Source organism: Cyprinodon tularosa, unplaced genomic scaffold (assembly GCF_016077235.1).
Source record: "Cyprinodon tularosa strain WSP-4 unplaced genomic scaffold, ASM1607723v1 ctg8, whole genome shotgun sequence".
NCBI classification, from domain to species: Eukaryota; Metazoa; Chordata; class Actinopteri; order Cyprinodontiformes; family Cyprinodontidae; genus Cyprinodon; species Cyprinodon tularosa.
Window position 1 is genome coordinate 147,672 of NW_024039562.1, and position 14,966 is coordinate 162,637.

At 37.4% G+C, this 14,966-nt stretch overlaps 1 non-coding gene across 1 annotated transcript; it reads right to left on the reverse strand.

The window, feature by feature from the left end:
• Positions 1–7,785: 7,785 nt before the first annotated feature.
• Positions 7,786–7,857, reverse strand: trnaa-ugc. Its single transcript has one exon. It is a non-coding gene; the product is annotated as a tRNA-Ala (tRNA).
• Between the last annotated feature and the right edge of the window lie 7,109 nt (positions 7,858–14,966).

A 14,966-nucleotide genomic window follows, 5' to 3' on the forward strand; every position in this document is an offset into this window, starting at 1 on the left:
GGCACATCCCCGCCTAAAGACACACCTCTGCACGCCGCCATCCCTCTCACCGCAGGTGCCCAAAATGCCCAAATCTCCAATAAAGCAGCGACTGCGCATGTCCCGGATTTCCTTTAACTGCAAATTTTCCCTGATATGTTAAAAGTTTCAACCTTTGCAATATGGATGTTTGGTTTTTTTAAAAGATAACAATTCGGTTTCTCTCTCGTGAATATCTACAAATCACCAATAAGAGACTCAAAAGCTCCATCAGTAAATTTATGCTGCAGAAATTTCATAGAAAAAACTAATGAGAACTAATGCATAGTAAATCTTTGAATGAAAATTAATTAATTATAAATCAAGTTACTGAAATAAATCACTTTTTATTAATATATTCATTAAGAATACAGCGGATATAAAGTAATATTCAGATTAAATCTAATAAACTTTTTCTTTGTTGTTCAGTCAAGTAAAATGATCATCAATCATTATCTGCAATGGAAGCTTTTTTAGGAAAACTAACGATATAAAAGAGGAAATTAATAGAAGCGTCTTCAGGTACAGACTAGTGAAACAATTTGGAACATTTACATCTCCATAAAAATGTTCATATGAACCAAATCGATTAGATATAAGAATTATGAAATAACTACCCTAAAAAGGAGAAAGGGAAATAAATTACAAGAACTTACGTTTCCTCCGACCATCTTAGTAAAACTACTCTGCCGGAATCTGATATTACTGCCACATAACAGAAAACTCATGGAAAATATATAAATATATTGATTGTCCATATAAAGTCAAATACAATATCTATAATGAAACTTCTCCTCTTTTCTAAATCAAAACAATGCGCATTTGAGCTGCTTCTCTTTTTTTTTCTAATCCAATCAGTTGATTTTTTTTTATTCAATTAATAATTAAGTGATAGCCTCTAAGTAAATCCTGGATATATACTACCAAAATGAGTGAAGATATTCCATAACACTAAGTTTAGTTGGATAAAAACCAAGGAGAGCGCCCTCTGCTGGCCTCTATTCTCACAGTTCTATAGAAAATGCCCGTTTAAAGGCTGAGGCGGCTCCAATGCGCTCTGATGGTACAGAATAGAAAAGTAAGATTTTAACACGCAGATGTTTAAAGCAGACATTTTGTTCACACACAAGGAGACAGACGGCACTCTTCCAAACAAAAAGCCCAGTTCATCCTGCTCTGTTCTCCTCTCCTCTCTCAGTGGGAGATAAATGACCCTGAATAGGAGCAGCACTGTTCTCCTGCTTCCTCACAGCTTGAAAGCAGGTCAGAAATTAAGGGAACAAAATGATGAAGCTGTTGGAGCGCCTGCCTTCGGGTGGTGTGAAATGCTGGGAGGAAATGAGCCTATGTTGAGGTCAGATGTCCATTTTGATCCTGCATTTGTAAATTGAAACCCCTAATTCATTTTCATTCGTAGTATATTTTTAAATAGAAATGTATATTTGCTTATATGTTGTTTTTTAACGTTTGGACTCAGTTGGAGTCGTGCGTAAAACAACTGAATCTGCACTTCAGGTGCCAGCCATCAGACAGGAATGTCTCAGCTTTAACTGGTGCTTTTAACATTGCAAAGAGAGTCAGAGGCTGGGTGGTGGGGGGGTCGTGGTGGTGGGGGTGCACCTGTCCAAAAGGCGCTATTGTCACAGAGTGGCCAAAACTTCACACATCGTTAGAGCGCTTGTTGATGCTGACGCCACGTAGACTGCGGGTCAGCAGGGCAGGGCTGCAGTAAAAACAAAGCGGCAAACATCCTAGAAACACGTGAAAGTGCTTCTGCTGCTGGGGATTTATTTCACAATTTGATTCTTTGGGTTTAAATGATGAGTTTGATTAAGCATTTGATAGTTTGACCCCAATCACTTTATGCTTGCTTTGGTCATTCCTGAAAAAAGCAGGTGATTACGCGCACCGATGAATGGAGTCTGTGGAGGGGACAGTTTGTCTGTGGGAGACAGACTGCAGACAATTTGTGTTACAGCAGGTTAGAGTGACCCTTTGACATTAAAAGTTTTCTGCAGGGAACAGATGTTTGGCTCATCTGTGGCCCCAGGCCTGAATCAGACACACAAGCCTCACTTATAGGTCTGCTAAGATCTTGAATGGATGCCCCCAAAATCACTGCTGCAGAGTGAAATTAGAAGACAAGAAGGCAAAGTGGATCAGCTCATGTTGTCTTTTCAGGGGGAAAAGTGCACAATGTGAAAATAATATTTTTCTAATGAAAAACTCCTTATTTCTAGATGTATTCATTCATTGATTGACTTTAATGATCTCACAGTGGAGAAATTGACTTTTTACTTCAGCTGAATTATAATTATCTATATATATATATATATATATGTATATATATTTAATGGAAAAAAAGATGTGAAGATGATTTATATTTAGAAATACAAGTACCCATGGTCTCTTTCAAAAAGTCGTTATTAGAATAGCGTATGTGTTGTTGCAGTCCATGAAAACTCCTACAACTATCTCTTTTTTTTTTTTTTTTTTTTTTTTTTTTTTACAATGAAAGGAACCACGTGGGTTAGATATATTCCACTGATCAGAAGAGCCAAGAGGCCCATGATATATCTAGAGGAGCTTATAAGAGTAATAGGTAATATTTGCCTTTATTTCTATTGGGCAATAGTAAGTCATGCAATCTGCTTTTTCATGCCTTTATGTGAGAGTGCAAATAATCAACCAACCAAACCTTTAAAGATTGGACCATGAAATAATCACCAGAAAATGCTTTATTCTACTTTTTTTTAATTAGAGTTGTCATTGAACTTTCTGGCAAATTATATTAATTACACACATGTTGTATAAGTGAAATTAGATTTCTGTATATTCTTTTTCTAAAAATGCCGTTCACTGCATTTTTCTGATTGTGTAAGTCTGCGTTTTCAGGAACAAGCATATCAAATATCCCACTGATGATGCAGTGGTCTCAAAAAATGTATGTATTAGAAATTATATACTTGGCTTGAAAGGGCTTTGCACTCTTAGCACACTAATCCCACATAAATTTGTATTGGTGTCTTTCTGGAATGACTTTTGCTAGTATGAATGGGAACCATGCTCAGAGGAGGCTACAGCTGATTTGAGATATGAGTTAAGGTTGCACTTCAATAAGCACAAATACACCAGATCAAATTATAGTTATGTGATCAAATGATCCAGATAGACTACTATCTTCACCAGAATATATGGAAAGACTTGAAAGGGAATGTGCTTTTTTTCCACTACAGTCTATCTAATTAGTCTAAGCTTCACGTATTTTGTCAAGATTTTCCAGTAACGTTGCTGTCTAGATGTGCAAAAATAATGAGACATCCAAAGGACTTGCAGCTGCACCAAAAGTAGTTATGATGTGACTTTTTTATACTTTTCCAAGTTGCTCAGCATTGAAACACAGCAAACAAACAAAACAAAAACAACAGTGGAAAAGGGAATATTTGATTAGTTTAGCTCTGTATGTTCAACAGTTAACCTTCATCATGTATTTGAGAATGACCAACGCCCTTCTAAACACATTGTGCTGTAAGGTTGCATCCAAAGCAACTTTACATGTTAAAAGCCCATTGACAATCTTAGATCCATCAGCTAAATGCTCACCATTCATTCTGTTCTGAGGACAGGTGATGGCCACTTGATCACATTTACATAGTGCTAATGTCTGAGGAATCAGGTCTTCTTTGAATGTATTTCTAGTGTAGTTTGATAAAAGCCCTTTGTCTGCCCTAACATGATTATACTCAAACTACTTCATGCATATTTTACAGCTGCATCTTTGTTTGCCTGTTTGTGCATGTAGGTCAGGCTCTGTGTCTTATAGCTGCCCTGCAGATCAGAGGTCCTCCAGAAGGAAGATAAGATTATCCTACAGGAATGCTAGGCAGCTCTTACGCTCACTAACTCCTACAAAGCTTATTGGATTGAATATACTTCTTTAAAATTTGACCTCTAAGATTTCAAAATTACAACATTTATTTTAAACAGTTGTTTTAAAAGTTTTTTTTTTTTTTGTCTTTCATGGAGGATCTTTCGAGGAAGTGTCACCAAAAAAAAAAAAATGAAAGGCCTATATTTTGTGGACTAATTATCTCAGATAAACTTTATTTCTACTAGTTTAATGAAATATTTGTACATACATTTTTATATAACATAAGCATAAGGAGTGTTTATTCATCTCTTCCATTTAAAATGCCTGCTGCATATTATAAACTGGCCAAGCTTTTTGATAATTTTTGATAAAAATTAATTTAAGAATCTAATTTATCAAACTTCCTTAAAATATTCTTCTTTATTCTGTTATAAGACCACATGTTTTCCACAGAGTACTTATGAAAGCTCACAAAACCTAAAGAGCTCTCAAATCGTTGAGAACAACAACAAAAAACTCTGATCTCTGCTTACTGGTTTCAACATGGTTGCTGGAGTAATACTAAAATTCCAACATGTGAGTTTTAATGCAGATCAATATCGCAAATTTATATAATAAAACAAAATGTTTCCTCTGGATATTTATGGCTGCAGTTCTTTGAGATCCCCAGAAGCAGTCTGAGGAACTTAAACTAGGAAACCACCAGTCCTGCCCAAGCCACAAGGTTACCGCTTCCCCACCTGTTCTGTGCTTCATTAATTAATAAAATAGGAAAACACAGACAGGTGTCATTCTAAACAATGATCCCAATTTATTACTAAAGGCTCTTAAAATAAAACTTTACCGTTATATATTTATGAAGGGACACCTTTAGAATCAGCATCACAATCAGAACGGGTTTTATTACCATTTAGTCTTTTATATAATAATCATAATGTGCTGCTACAAATACAAACATACAGTTAACATAAATGAGTGTGGAAAATATATTCTGAAATGAACATTTGCAAGTTGTAGACCAATAATGAGAGAATCTGAAAAAATAGAACAGCTTTTTGCTAAGAAAAAATAACACGAAATAAAATTAGAATATTCAATAACTACATATTAGTACCTATAAAACTGTTTACTTTAAATAAGCTGTATATGTCAGTCAGACATATGATTGTTAAAAAAAATGCTATGTATGTTGTCCATGAAAGTTCAAATGATGTTTGTGAGTATTTAACATTCTCTTCAAGATTATTGGAGATTATTCATTGTATGCAGCCATTTCATGCTGAGCTTTGATTCAGTTAAAGACTTTCCATGTCATAATTTTATATATTTCAGGTAATTTTCATGAGTTTGAGTCCGGTTCTGGAGCAGATTGTCACAGATGTATTAAAACATCCTCTGATGTAAAACACCACAATTTGTGCTAAATATGGAAAAGATAAAGCATGAAACTTTCAGCTCTGTGCTTTAGGAATGTTGCATTTGGTTTATGCCTTACTTGTCCTCCGCTCTGACCAAACAGTTAAGTTTTAGATCTTTAAAAGAGCATGATTTCACATTAGTAGAAGGATGTCCCTGCATATTAACAAAGCTTTCTGTAGGTCTCCAAACACATTATTGTTGCAGCAGCTGATCCAAACTAATTTTATTAAGGCCTCAGTGAGTTCATTCCAACTTATTATGGTCTTCATTTTCACATAAACAGTCAGAAACACAACAAACAAAATATATATGGTTAAAACAGATTATGATTTGCACCTGTAGTTTATTTACCCATTTTAATTCAGAATAAATGTGAAGGTATAATTGTTTTTACTTAAAAATTTATTCTAAGGTTATCTTTTTTATTTGAGAATAAAAAACAGTATAATTTTTGTTAATTTATTATGTTTGAGTTGTTAAATTTACATCTGTCTAATCTGTTATTATTTAGAAAAGTTGCTCCAGCAACAGCAAATATTTAACCTATATTATCTATTTATATACAACCCTTATATTCTAAAATGTGTCATTTTTTTATTCAGATTTTAAACATCTTAAAGGGAAAATTTCAGTCCATATTTTCTGGCCTGTTTGTTCATATATAAACAACTTGCTTAGTATATAAACTTACAGACCAAATGAGGTCTGGCACATCTATCAGCAGCTGATAATAATGATGAACTTTATTAGATTTGCACATCAGTTGTGTTGTTGCACGTCAGCCAAGAACAAACACTTGACAAGCCAACAGACTGAACTACAGGCAAACATCCACATCCTTCATACAGATAATAATGTCATCATCTTTTAATATTAATACAATACAGGGTAGAAATTAGGCTGGTTAGAGCTTGTGCACAATTTGTTCTCCTCATAGAAGTTATAACTAATTACAAACACTGAAAAAATTAACTGCATTATATTTTCAATCGTTTCCTGATGTAAGTTGTTTTTATAGATACTTAATTAAATATTTATTTCCAGGGAACAAGATGAATTACTTTACAACATTTGTAGAATTTTTTTTACATGTTACAAGCCAATATATTAATTACACTGATTATTTTTGCTTAACTATATTTTACTACAGGGCAGTAATGCTTCTTTTTTAAATTGGTGCTGTGTTCATATTATGTACTCCTGAATTACATAATAAAAATATATTTTTTTGTATGATACATTGTAGTGTGGATAACTTACTATAACTATTACTACTACTACAGCAACTATAACTATTTCTACTACTATCAATAATAATAATAATACTGTGTTATTATTATCTTACTTAGAGAAAAATGAAAATTATAGCATCGTTGTGGCCTCTAATTAGCAGCAGTGTTCGATGAAAGCTTCCCCTTTTATATTTTCCAAATGACTAAATCAGGGAGAGCTAGGGATATTCATAGATTATGTAATGAGGTTAATTACTGAACACAAGCGTAGTAAAAAGAAATTGGAAGCATGACAAGAGAGACATAACTGGTTTTAAGAAATTTGCTAAGCATGAAAAATATATATTTACTTTCCCATTTAACTATCTTTATTGTTCTCCCTGTTAATTGGATTCAGCTACAATTTTACCACATAGGCTATTTAGAAACTATATTCCGTCAATTTAACCGAGAGATCTATGCCCTGAAGTTATTTCTGTCAATGCCCAGCTTGCCTTTAAACTGAAATGGCGCCACCTGCTGGAAAAATATAATCATGTCTTAATAATATTACATTTGGCCACAAGAGGGCGACAAAGAATAAATCCTGTTTGTAGTCATAAGTAGTACTGGAACTGCGTTGCCCTAGTTTAAAATAGCACCAAGGTTAATACCATAAGGGAATTCTAGACATAAGGACATATCTGGATTCAAAATCTATTATTCAATTGTCTCAGCCGATTCGAGTTGACCAACCCATAAAAATAAAACAAATAAAACGACAAAATACTTTATCAATGCATTTAGACTCTGATCATATATTAAGAGATGTGTTTTTGCAGATAATGCAACGACATTTGCATCCAATGCAGACGTTTATTCAGACAAAAAAAAATAAAAAAAAACGTTAACAGTTGAGGTGAGTCAATAATATTTTATTAAAAACAAGAGCTTTAAAGAAAATCTTGAAAAGATATGAAAAAAATCTTTTGAAAGGCGACTTTTCTCATTAGAAAGACGGATTTTTAAAACGATATCAAACCATAGTTGCAGCAACTTTTGTATTTAAGGGACTTTCATCTATAATGTCAATAATGTGATACTATACCATTGCCGGTTCATAATTAATTGAACATATGGATTAATCAAGTTCCCACTGTTTCTTCCAAGATACAGGACGCTCGTGCAGGGTATATTGCATTTGCATTTTGGTATTTTAAAAAACATCTTTTAATAACGAAATACGCGATAGAGGGAAAAAAGAAGTGGAGATGCCGGGGATTGAACCCGGGGCCTCATACATGCAAAGCATGCGCTCTACCACTGAGCTACATCCCCTTGTTGGACGACGTGTAAAAGATTCAGTTTATGAACGTGTGATTTACACTGACAGGAGAGGTAGATAAGGTATTCGTTATACTTACCGTGCACATTATTGTGTATTTTCATTGACTATAAATTAAAATTGTGCGTTAAAAAAGTGGATACTCTATTTTTGGATTTCTACCATATCTGATGTATGCGCTATTTTTAACCTCGCTGATAGCGTTGGAAGCATCTGTCTCTATCAAGGAAGCTCCTGGTTCTACGGTGACTGAAAATCAAATTATGACCTAACAGCGGGAAAGTACAGACAGAACATGCTTCCTTAAAATGTTTTTTTATTTAAAAAGTAGCCCTTGGGCCATATCATGTCATTCGTGACAGTATAATCCTTAGGATAATCTAAAATAGCTCTCTTGGCTACGTTTCGTAATACCCTGCAGGGGGAGCGTTGCCCCCTCCGGTGAGCACAGACTGTTCTCACTCATGTTTATCGTTGAGTATGCACTCTTTGCCAAGGACACTGTCTCCAGACCCTTCTAGCTCTGGCCTTGTAGGGAAACATCCATCTGATGTAGGTTTTTAATGGAATCGGGAACAAGGAGCAGCCTCACAAAAAACAAACATCTATAAAATGTGCTCCTGTTGTGTAAATTAGGATTAAATGGTGCAATCAGGCTGTGCCTGCTGAGGAGTATCATCATAGCAGGGTTATCTAGGGATTGTAAAGGGTTGCAAGTACAGGCAGGCTACATGCAACATGAGACAAGCAGGGAAATTAGTTATCTAAGGCCGCAGACTGTATGAGAAGGAATGGGTCAGGGTTTGGGCTGGGGCTTAAAATCCTCTCCTAAATCTATTCTAATAACTTCCTCTGTCTCAGGATGTGTATTCAGAACTGCCACTGCTCTGGATCCTCCACTAAAGCTTGGTGAATAATTGAGCACCCAGCTCAGGGGGAATATATCACTTCTAGAAGTTATGCACATCACAAACCTGAGCTTTAGAGAAATGCAGCAAAAAGAAAAGCAGCTGTTGAGGGGAAATGATAAGAGGCTTAAGAGGAAATGTGGCCCAATCGAAGCCCTCCATGGCACACTGCAGACATGCAGAGGAAGATGCTCTGGTTAAATGACACATAAACAGAACTTTTGGCACCACGAAATGTACAATGTGACAAGGAATCTAACAAGGCACATCACTCTAAATACACCACTCCCACAGTGGAACATGATGCTTTAGGTCGGCTTTCTGTCAGCAGAAATAGAAGCCGATTAGATTGCGTACTGATCCTGGAAGAAACCTGTAAAATTTTGCAAAAGAAATTAAATTGGAGGAACAGAAGCTTGGCCAGAAAGTTTTAATAAGGGTGGCCAGGCAATAACCAATGTAGACTGAGGGGTGGCTGAAAGTAGATAGGCACCAAAACCTCACGGTCAATCTACACTGTTCCAAAACATCCATATTTTCTAAATAAAGACAAACTATTCTTTCCCACAGCCTTTGCTAACAAATAGATGAATATATTCAAACATCTGTGCTTTCTACATAAAAGGTATAGTTGATAAAATTCTTTCAGTTTTGAGATCTGGGGCGTAAATCTTTTCCATCGTCATTACTTACCTACATTTATCAATAATAATTATGCATAAAACATACATTTTTATTAAAATAGTTATTTATCTGTGATTTCACTGAAGACTCTTAGATGACTTGCAGAGACATTTTCTCCTTACCCCACAAAACACAAAATCTATTTCTGCTTGAATTCTGTATTTATCCTTTTTAACGTTAGTATATTGATGTGCATAATTAACCACAGTGTTTGTTGTCAAGTAATTTGTTAATATATGAAAAATGTAAATGTTTTGAATATTCCACTTGAGATTATTACTCTTGCCACCATCTGTATTAGAGGGAAATAAATGGTAGGGGTGGCCACAGGGGTGGCCAATGATTGCCCCTGGCCCCCCATCTAGCTCCGCCCCTGTGGAGGAAAGGTTTCAGCAGGAACAACAAACTTGAACATACAATGCTGCAATGAAATGATTCTGAGCAATGTTACGTCCCGCTAAGGACACAACATATTTGAGGACACGAGACAACAAATGAGGGTTCAAAAGTTATTATTTATTTTATCACTTCTCTTCAATTAGTTCTTCTGGATCAGCTTCTTCTGATGTCCTGCGAAGAGAAGAGTAAGAAAAAGGCCCTCAAATCCCGTGCCCCAAAAGTAAAAAAAAAAACCCAAAGTGTCAACAGAAAGTTGGACCTGGCAGGCCGGCCAAACAGAACAAAACGGTACAGCAGGGGGCCAACCCTATACAGGGCCGTCGAAGCCCCTACTGTTACCGGACTAAAGACCCAAAAAATATCCTAAGGAAAGAAAAATCGAAAACAGGACTACCGGTCCCGCCAGGCCAAAAACTCAAGAAAAAAGTAAGAAAGAAAACAGTTAACAAAAATACCGCATGGCAAGCTGGATCATCCGCTGCAGGCCGCAGCAGGAAGACAAGTGCGCACCGCGCACGCTGGAACCAAAAGGAACAGGTGGAAAACGGCGTCCCAAACGAGGTAGGAAAAAAAAGAACGCGCAACGAGCGCGCAAGGAACCACGGCACGCCAACTTGCTGAAGGCCAGCCTATTTATAGGCGGACGACAGCACCGCAAATTAACATAATTAATTGACTAAAGAATCCTAAAATATATTAACAAAAGGATCCTTCAATTAAAGGTTATAAGAAAACAAAGAAAAGAAATCATAATGTGCCTGGGGGCACATAACACCCCCACCCAAAGACTCCGAAGCAAAGCTCAACCCATTCAGAGGAAAAAAAAAAAAAAAAAAAAAGGAAAGCGGGACAACCGTCTCGAGTGTGCGTCGGCCACTACATTGTCCCCTCTTCTTACAATAAAAACACGTTAAAAGGAAAGCGGGACTAGAATCAGGAGAGTGCGTCGGTCACTACGCTGTCCCCTCTTCCTTCAAGAAAAAAAAAGTGTTAAAAGCTTTCACATCAAGACATAATTCAATGCGCTCTCAATGCCACCGAGCGCGCAAACACAGCCGCTCCACCAACTCCAGTCTGCGTTCTACCAAAAACAGCCTCTTCCATCAAAGCCAGCTGTCTGAATTCGAAACGAAGTTCCACTAAACGACACGGATTAGCTGCAAGTGAGGCATTCTATGGCGATTCATCAAGACCCTGTGTTAAAACTGCAGCAGGAAAAATATCCTTCGTGCACTACCAAAAGACATATAAAGTGGCTCCTCGAGATCTAGCCAAACTAAACAGGAACACTCCATCCAATGTAGGCTCTCGAGCAAACTCATCCAGATCAGACTGCATGTCCACCCCCCCGGAATCTAGCCACACAAACTGTCAAGCACACATACAAAGCTGCAAAAAAAACAAAACACCAGAGCCAAATCGTCCAATCCACAATAACCCCAAAATGCTTGGCTTCCCGTGCATCTGCAGATGCCCCGACACCTGCGTCATCTCGTTCACTGGAAACACAACCGATAGAGTTAAGCAGAGCGTGCGCACGTCCAGTACCAGCAACCGATCCTTTGTGCATTTATGCAAAGTGTCCAACGTGGGCCCTGGAACAAACTCATCCAGATTAAATTCCATGTTTACCACTGGAATCAAGCCACACGAAATCAGGAACACCTCTGCACAAACAAAGTTACAGCACCACTAGAACCGAATGCACTAATTAATCAGCGCAACGCGTGTCAGCTGCGCAAAAACACACACAAGCCCGCCAACAAACAAAAACCAACCGAAGGACACGACCTGTCTCCAAAAGCACACTTTGTTTAAACAAGCCCCCAAAAATATGTCACGTCCACCAAGGACACAACATAATAGGGGAGACGAAAGGCACGATTAGTTTTGACAAGCCCCCAAAAATATGTTATGTCCACAAAGGACACAACATTTCTGGAGGACAAAAAAAGCCCAATTGCTTTGACAAGCCCCCAAAAATATGTTATGTCCACAAAGGACACAACATTTCTGGAGGACAAAAAAAGCCCAAAGTGTCAACAGAAAGTTGGACCTGGCAGGCCGGCCAAACAGAACAAAACGGTACAGCAGGGGGCCAACCCTATACAGGGCCGTCGAAGCCCCTACTGTTACAGGACTAAAGACCAAAAAAATATCCTAAGGAAAGAAAAATCGAAAACAGGACTACCGGTCCCGCCAGGCCAAAAACTCAAGAAAAAAGTAAGAAAGAAAACGGTTAACAAAAATACCGCATGGCAAGCTGGATCATCCGCTGCAGGCCGCAGCAGGAAGACAAGTGCGCACCGCGCACGCTGGAACCAAAAGGAACAGGTGGAAAACGGCGTCCCAAACGAGGTAGGAAAAAAAAGAACGCGCAACGAGCGCGCAAGGAACCACGGCACGCCAACGTGCTGAAGGCCAGCCTATTTATAGGCGGACGACAGCACCGCAAATTAACATAATTAATTGACTAAAGAATCCTAAAATATATTAACAAAAGGATCCTTCAATTAAAGGTTATAAGAAAACAAAGAAAAGAAATCATAATGTGCCTGGGGGCACATAACAATCAATAACCACACTGATGGTTTCCTGCCAAAGTTCAGGATTAAATCCAGCTGAGAATCTGTGGCAGGATCTGTCCACGGAAACTTTCTACGCAGCATTACTGCAAACTGTTCTCCAAAACCTTCAGTCTGTGAATGAGCTAAAGAGGAGGTCTTCAACAGGGGGTCCTCAACCCCTAGGGGGTCCACATCGGTACAGCATGGGGGTCGCAAAAGTTTTGGTTAAAATAGGTTTTTTTTTCTTTTTTTTTTATATTCCCCCTTGTATTTTTTTTCCACTAATTGAAATGTCTTTAAATCCACATTAACATGGATTCAACACACTGTAGTAACCAGATAAATGGAGGCAGAAGATGTCTTTCAGTCATCAATGCACACATTCAGCGACACACAGGAGCTCTTTCAAGCTGGGCACCGTTTCATTCACAACACCTGTCCCATCAACCAGGAATCAGAATCAGAAATACTTTAATAATCCCAGGGCGAAATTACTTTTGTTACATATCTCTATCTGTAATAGAGTGACTATAGGACCAGTTTGATATAACGCAATTTCATACAATATATATAATTAGTGGGTCCCCTCTCCATCTCGCCATCAGTTTGGCCAGGAAAACGTTAAAGACATCCACTGAAAGTCTTACCACTGTAATTGCAGCTGAAGGGGGCGCTATGTGCACCATATTAGGTTTTTATTTTTCCAAATAATACAATGATTGACTACTTTGTACATAAAATCAAGAGTAAAGAAATTGATATGAAGTAATGTAAAGAGGGACTGGGGGTGTAAATACTTTCACACAGTGCTGTGTCTGTAATAAAATTAGTACCAGTTGTATGGTGGGAACACCTCTTATCATTGGAGGCTGCTCTCTTATCAACAGACAGCGGGGGGGGGGGGGGGGGGGGGGTTAGGGGAGATAAGAGAGCAGCATTAGGCACTGCATGCATGATGCAGGTAGACAATGTGATTTTGAGAAGGTAAATAACTCATATGAGCTCTTTGAAAGTAAGGGGGAAACATTTTTAAGTGTGTCTCTCTTACAGCCGTTTGATCTTCCCATAAGTAAAATTAAAAGTTTTGATCAGCTTCATTCTTTGTTCCTGGACTTGTTTAAAAGAGGCTGCATGTCACATCCTTCACGTTGAGCACTTTAAAAAGAAAGAAAGGAAAGAACAACACTGTGGTGACCTTTGACCGAGTTCCCCAAACTGCAGGATTCTTGGAAAGCCAGAGAACTTCTGTGAAAGCTCCAGGACGGATTAAGGAACATGGCAAAGGAAGCAAAGGGGAACAATGGTTTTTTTTGTCTTAAATCAACTTATTTCAGCTCCAGTTATTTGTGAAAAAGTAGCTACAACCATGTCCGCTCTGTTTCATTTTTTTGACATTTTTTTCATAAATACTCATAAAAATACGCTGTAAGGACATGTCAGAACAAGTGCTACCGGGGCTGTGTGTCGTCTTGATTAACACGAGAGCACTACCACTGGGCACTGATGCACATACTGTTCTTGGTGAATGTTTGTGTTCAGTCTGTCAGTTGAGTTTGGATGTCATTATCACTGCAGGGTTGATGTGATTATACCTCTCTCTCTCTCTTTGTGTGTCAGCATGTTTGAGTTACCAGGCACCTGGTAGTTGTATGAGCCTTGTCACCTAGACTTTAGTAGAAATACTCCCTGCTTTTCTAACTGCTCTATTATTATCTATACATACATCTGTGACACATAGAGCAGGTATCTGCAGAGAGGTGTGTTGGTTTTTGTATGTGTGTCTGCAGCTTCCAGTCGAGTTTGCGTTCTTGTTACTTCCTGGCGTACAACACAACACAAAAGTACTTATTATCCAATACAATGAGTCACACTTTCTTTACAGGCTTGGCAAAGACCCGTTTGACCCGTTCATTCTTATGTTAGTCTTTTTACTTCACAATCGGTATATTTTTGGATATTGTGCTGCATATTTTTTTAAAATAGCTGAAATGCAAAAGATGCATCCAATTTTTTTTTTTTTTTTTTTTTTCTAGCGTGGTTTTATATTATAAAACACAATGTCATCACAGAATGTGGTTGCCAATAGGAAAGAGCCTGGAAAATCCTATTTTAAATAGTTTCCTGTTATGCATTCTGTAATGTATAAATACAACACAGGTTTGAGCTTTGAAGCCTTGGAGCCTTTTTATCCCTCAACATTATTGAGGGAAAACAGCTTGATCTACAAAGGGACTTGAGACAGTTTTGATAGTTAATGCAACTCTTGGTGCAAAGTATAAATAAATTAATAATGGCAGCCGACAGCTTCAGCAGACCTTAGTACATGCTTTAAAATAATGAATTTAACACTTGAGTTTTATTTATTTCAAAGTAGGAAAATCCATGTTTATTTAGAAACTACCAGGACTTGAACTTGCATTCTGTTTTGTAATTTTTTTGTAACGTTTCAAAATAATGTTGCGTTTGTGTGTTCTCTTTAACGATATATATATATATATATAAATCCTACTAATCCCAATCTGTTTGATTATTAGTTATTGGTTT